A 6,674-nucleotide genomic window follows, 5' to 3' on the forward strand; every position below is an offset into this window, starting at 1 on the left:
CAAAGAGAGAGGAGGTAAAGGGCCAGTCTGGTCCTTATCAATAACTCAATTTTATTATTGATGTTATGTTTATTAGACAAGTGCGATTATGTATATTTTGCAATTTTATGAATTTTACGCTGATCAAACGCACAAAAACAGTTTTCGTCCAAATTAAGAGTAAAATTAACGAATGTAAAAATATTTTTGCTCTCAAAAGTTGTTTGTAAGATTACCGAAAAATTTAATATGAATAACCTTGAAGTAACTTCAAAGCTCGAAGTTTTATTTTTAATGTTAAAATTTACTTAAAACTACATTGACTTTAAAATATAAAATTTTGTGACAACTACTTAGAGTTGGTTAGTGCGTTGAGACAATCATTCATGGGCTCAATTTCATAAACACAATTATTCCTGATTCCTAGTAATTTCATCTTTATTGTCATTTTTCCTTTCCAAGGACGTGTGTTGAGCACACAAAGGCAGAGGAATGCAAAAAGCGAGAGAGTGGGTGGGTCCGAATATCAGAGAAACGATTCTAGAAACGATTCTTGAGAAACGTTTCTCGAGAAATGATTCTGGAGAAACGTTTCTCGAGAAACGTTTCTCGAGAAATGATTCTAGAGAAACGTTTCTTGAGAAAAGATTCTCGCGCAAAGATTCTCCAGGATCGTTTCTGCCTTTATAATTCAACTAAAGAATCGATCCTTGAGAATCCTTGCGCGAGAATCTTTTCTCGAGAAACGTTTCTCTAGAATCATTTCTCGAGAAACGTTTCTCGAGAAACGTTTCTCCAGAATCATTTCTCGAGAAACGTTTCTCAAGAATCGTTTCTAGAATCGTTTCTCTGATATTCGGACCCACCCAGTGTGTGGGCGACCGGCCGAGCGCCTCCGACCCTCCCTCTTTCCCTTCTCGCTCGCCGGCAAGAACAAGCGCCGGCGTGTCTTCCAGAGTCAGACTCCAGACAGCACGTCCAGAACTTTCTCGCTTCAAGAAAAATCGGGCAAACTGACAGAAATCAAACCGCATTCGGCCGAATCACGAAGAAAAATGGATTTTCTCACCGCGGAGACCACGCTGACGAGTCCGCGCTCATGACTTGACCCCAGGTAGGTCCCATTGAGGCCCATAATTAATCGAATTGCATGCATTTTTCCATGTGCACGGCGCGCGTGTTTTTGTCAGGCAGCAATAATTTTGTAAATCTGCGTATACGAGACAAAGAGCGTAGCTCAAATGGGGACTAAAGACACTTTGCTTTCTCGCAAGATAAAATATTTATTTTAAGCGCGTTAAATATCGGGGGAATAATTAAATAAGTGTGGAGAAATATTAATATTAGCATCACCTTTACTTCACCTGTAATCCCCTCTCGCCCCTTTCTTGGTGCTCGCGCTTCCGGCCGCAGTCGCAGACATGGCGGCGCTGTCGCTTGTGTGATCCGCGTGATCGCACGTGATGCTGGCATTGCTGGCATTTTCTCCACGAAAGCGGCTCTCTCAGGGTTCGTCAGACCTGTCCAGCGCATGGAAATTGAGGCCTGACCCCACCCTGACCCCAAGGTACTGTTTCAACGGCGCCCCGTCTCATAAATCGTGTGCGTTTTTCAGTTGAAAAATTGCTTTTCGATTCATTGACTTCGTTTTATCATTCCTGAACTTGCTCGTGAAATCACATCCAGTTTTACGTTGACGGAGTGCGGCTATTCCAAAAATTTCACAATTTCAGTGCTGCTTTTGGTCGTTAAATTTGAATTTTCAAAATTTTGAATACCTGTCCCTCTCGTCTCATTGTTTTGATGAAAATATAAAAAAGTAAATTTATAAATTGTACTTTACAAAAAAGACGCATTTTTAGTTTCATCTTTAAAATATATTATTAATTTTTGAAAATTTTAAACAGGTCACTCCTACAACATAACAAGTGGGCAGCGGCCACGTGTTCAGCCTTGCTGGAACACAAATATGCTTTCTTCGGAAAACTGTTGCTGACGGCTTTGTCCAACAACTTTGGCGACGCCATGGGGGCATCAACCAAAGTCATCGACAATACTTTTTTTGGTGAGAATAATCCTTTTAGTTTTCACAGGTTCAATGAAATCATTTCTTTGTCATATTTGTTTTGCTATTTTTCTCTTGCATGTTGAATTGGCATAGCCGATCAATATATAATAAATCTTCAACCAGCTTTCCTCCAATTGAAATAAAATAATTCATTATTTATTTTAAAAAGGGTTTCAAGTGGATTAAATACTTTGCATGGAAGTTTCTAGTTCCATTATTTATTTTAAAGTAAGAAAGGGAACCTGCCCAAATAATTATAGTTTTACAGCGGATCAAATTTATGGTAATAAATTCTCAATTCTTTAGGCCTCAACCAATCCAATGACAACATTGAGCGGCAGAAATGGAAAAATGTGATCCTTTCGAGGTTGAGATGTCCTACCACCGTTCGGTCATCAGGCGAACCAATGCCAGTCGGCCAGTCGAAATCTCCCCAAGGTTGTTGCAGAGCAGTGAGCAGGTCTGTGCAATAGGATTTTTTTGCGTTTTTATTTTATAGAAGCGCTCTAGCCAAAGATTAGTCGCACAACTTAACTCTTGAAACAAATCAAACTAATTACAAGGATACAATTTTCATGAATTAAATTCTAATTTAATTAGAAAATCTCATTGAATCGTAAAACAAATTCAGAAATTGTTCTCATTAAAATAAATGCAAGCCTTATTACATTCAAGATTATTATATTATATATGAGAACAGCATGCTCGGCTCTTTATAATTGGAATTTTAATTAGAATTATTAAATTCAATCAGGTCGAAGAGAAACGCCACTCGTCAACAGTGTTTGAGGACTTGGCAGACACCGCTAGTGCCAGGCTCTTGGTCAAGTTTTGAAACCTGCAGAAGACGGAGCTCCTATGACCTGAAGTAGGTTTAAATCTATTCTGCATGCGACGATCAAGCCAAGTAAAGTGACTAGATTGAGTTGTGCATTTGCCACAGATAGGCGCAACATCCTCCACCCACTTTTACCAGTTTTGCCTGAGAGCCCAATGTTTTCATTTTGCATTATACACTGTCGAATAATACATTTAAATTTAAAGTTAATGAATTGGCAGCTGGTTGAATTTTGTCATTATTACTACAAAAAATGTATAAATCAAGCAACTGCACTTATGCCAATTATCTTTTTGTAATGGAGTGGTTGCACCCGCAACAGATACCGGTCCAACGGAGCGGACAACAGCTGAAGGCCGCCCCTAACAGGGGACGTTGCCCGCCACCGCTGGCAATGCGTCGTCTGAATGGCTTGTGTGTGAATAATGCCGAGGCATCACAACCACCCATTGAGCTTCTGCATTTGCCATGCGGGAACACGATTTGCATTGGCGAAGGGCTTGGTTACGACTAAAGTCCTGTGTCTGATTGCATGGGAGGTGCGGAGAATTCGGACATGCCACTGCAGATGCCGACGTGGTGCACTCATGAGATTGAGTTGTCATGAGTGTGGCAATGGGCGTGAAAGAGGTTGGGTTCGTTGTTGGCACCCTTGTGTAGTCCAGTACTTTTGGTCACGCCGGGCTTGCCTCCTCGAACACCTTCCACGTTGCGCAACCGGGAGCCCCTGCCCCCGAACAATAGCTGGAAGTGAGTCTCAGTACCGCGGATGTCTGCTTAAGTTTGTCGGGATGTCAAACCACTCCACTTTAATAATTCTTTATTCAAAAATGGCCAAATAACTTATTAAAACTAAATGCATGTTTCTTTGAACTTTAAGGATGGCTTTTGCATGAACAGTGAGTGAAGTGCAAGTGGTTATTTTTTTACCAAAAAACAATCTAAACAAATATGTTATTTTAACTGGCCGAATCAAATGTATGATTGTTCTCTTGTAACTTTTCCAAAGTTCGAATGCAAGATATTTATAATAGGACCGCATGATGCAGAAAGTTTCTGTTTACAAGCTAATGAATGATTCTGAATGCGCAGCAAACTAAATACAAATTTTTTTAAATTCCATCATCAAATTTTCTGGCCATTTCTTTTGTATCGTAGAATATGAATGCAAGGATTAAAAATTACAAGCATTGAGCAGCTACGGCGCATGAAAAAAAAATGATAGTATATTGATTGATAATGCTTTGTACACGAAATATTAAACAATATTAAATGTGACCAAATCAATTGGCTAAGTGTTCTACAAACGGACTGAAATATAATTTCTTGTTAGATAAAGTAGGTAAAATGAATGTTACTATAAATAGTGAAAATAGAATTTTAAAAGTGAAAAAAAGTGCTATATTGAGAATAGTTCAGTACGTTTAAAGTAGTGCATGTGAAATAGTTTAAGAGTGTTTGGGTAACACATTATTAGATTTTTCTTTAAAGTGTGAGAATAATTTTGGAAGTTCTTTAGTTTATTTCCACAGATCCTGCCTGAGCTTGTCAACTTGAAGGGCGGTTTTGGCTTCAGCACCAATGGTGGGACCGCGATGAATCCTTGGACAACAGAGTGCGAGGACGCTTGCTATCTTCACCCTCGGCTTTTCCCAACAACTCTGGAGAAGCCATGACCAACAGCCAGATGGACGTCTTGAAAAAAAAAATTTGGTGAGATTTCCATTTTATATTATATTATTGTTTCTTTATTGCATTATGGAATGTTTATATTTCAAGTATCAGAATTTAAGTTTTCCGACTATTTTGTGCATGCAAGCTTCAACTAAAATATATCAAATTTGGCACAAATCAAGCAATTTAGAGTTGAATTGCAACCACTTAAAAATACTATCTGGGGCTTATAAAATTGAGTATCTCTCATAAAAATGCAACCTACTTCAGTTTCCAAGTTTTTTTTAAAGAAATAATATTATTCGAGCATTTTCATTGAATGAAGAATCCACAAGATTTATAAAGTGTTAAGAAAAATTTAATATGAATAACCTTGAATTTAATTCAACGATCGAAGTTTTATTTTCAATTTTGAAATCCAACTTCGGACATCAGGTGAACCAATGCCAGTTGGCCAGTCGAAATCTCCCCAAGGTTGTTGCAGTGCAGTGAGAGCTAGGTCAGTGCAATAGGAGTTTTTTTTTTGCGTTTTTATTTTATAGAAGCGCTCTCGCACACCTTAACTCTTGAAACAAATCAATCACAATCAATCCTAAATCAAACTAATTCAAAGGATACAATTTTCATGAATTAAATTCTAATTTAATTAGAAAATCTCATTGAATCGTTAAACAAATTCAGAAATTGTTCTCATTAAAATAAATGCAAGCCTTATTACATTCAAGATTATTATATTATATATGAGAACAGCATGCTCGGCTCTTTATAATTGGAATTTTAATTAGAATTATTAAATTCAATCAGGTCGAAGCGAAACGCCACTCGTCAACAGTGTTTGAGGACTTGGCAGACACCGCTAGTGCCAGGCTCTTGGTCAAGTTTTGAAACCTGCAGAAGACGGAGCTCCTATGACCTGAAGTAGGTTTAAATCTATTCTGCATGCGACGATCAAGCCAAGTAAAGTGACTAGATTGAGTTGTGCATTTGCCACAGATAGGCGCAACATCCTCCACCCACTTTTACCAGTTTTGCCTGAGAGCCCAATGTTTTCATTTTGCATTATACACTGTCGAATAATACATTTAAATTTAAAGTTAATGAATTGGCAGCTGGTTGAATTTTGTCATTATTACTACAAAAAATGTATAAATCAAGCAACTGCACTTATGCCAATTATCTTTTTGTAATGGAGTGGTTGCACCCGCAACAGATACCGGTCCAACGGAGCGGACAACAGCTGAAGGCCGCCCCTAACAGGGGACGTTGCCCGCCACCGCTGGCAATGCGTCGTCTGAATGGCTTGTGTGTGAATAATGCCGAGGCATCACAACCACCCATTGAGCTTCTGCATTTGCCATGCGGGAACACGATTTGCATTGGCGAAGGGCTTGGTTACGACTAAAGTCCTGTGTCTGATTGCATGGGAGGTGCGGAGAATTCGGACATGCCACTGCAGATGCCGACGTGGTGCACTCATGAGATTGAGTTGTCATGAGTGTGGCAATGGGCGTGAAAGAGGTTGGGTTCGTTGTTGGCACCCTTGTGTAGTCCAGTACTTTTGGTCACGCCGGGCTTGCCTCCTCGAACACCTTCCACGTTGCGCAACCGGGAGCCCCTGCCCCCGAACAATAGCTGGAAGTGAGTCTCAGTACCGCGGATGTCTGCTTAAGTTTGTCGGGATGTCAAACCACTCCACTTTAATAATTCTTTATTCAAAAATGGCCAAATAACTTATTAAAACTAAATGCATGTTTCTTTGAACTTTAAGGATGGCTTTTGCATGAACAGTGAGTGAAGTGCAAGTGGTTATTTTTTTACCAAAAAACAATCTAAACAAATATGTTATTTTAACTGGCCGAATCAAATGTATGATTGTTCTCTTGTAACTTTTCCAAAGTTCGAATGCAAGATATTTATAATAGGACCGCATGATGCAGAAAGTTTCTGTTTACAAGCTAATGAATGATTCTGAATGCGCAGCAAACTAAATACAAATTTTTTTAAATTCCATCATCAAATTTTCTGGCCATTTCTTTTGTATCGTAGAATATGAATGCAAGGATTAAAAATTACAAGCATTGAGCAGCTACGGCGCATGAAAAAAAAATGATAGTA

This window comes from Neocloeon triangulifer, unplaced genomic scaffold (genome assembly GCF_031216515.1).
Source record: "Neocloeon triangulifer isolate White Clay Creek 2 clone unplaced genomic scaffold, ASM3121651v1 ptg000013l, whole genome shotgun sequence".
NCBI classification, from domain to species: Eukaryota; Metazoa; Arthropoda; class Insecta; order Ephemeroptera; family Baetidae; genus Neocloeon; species Neocloeon triangulifer.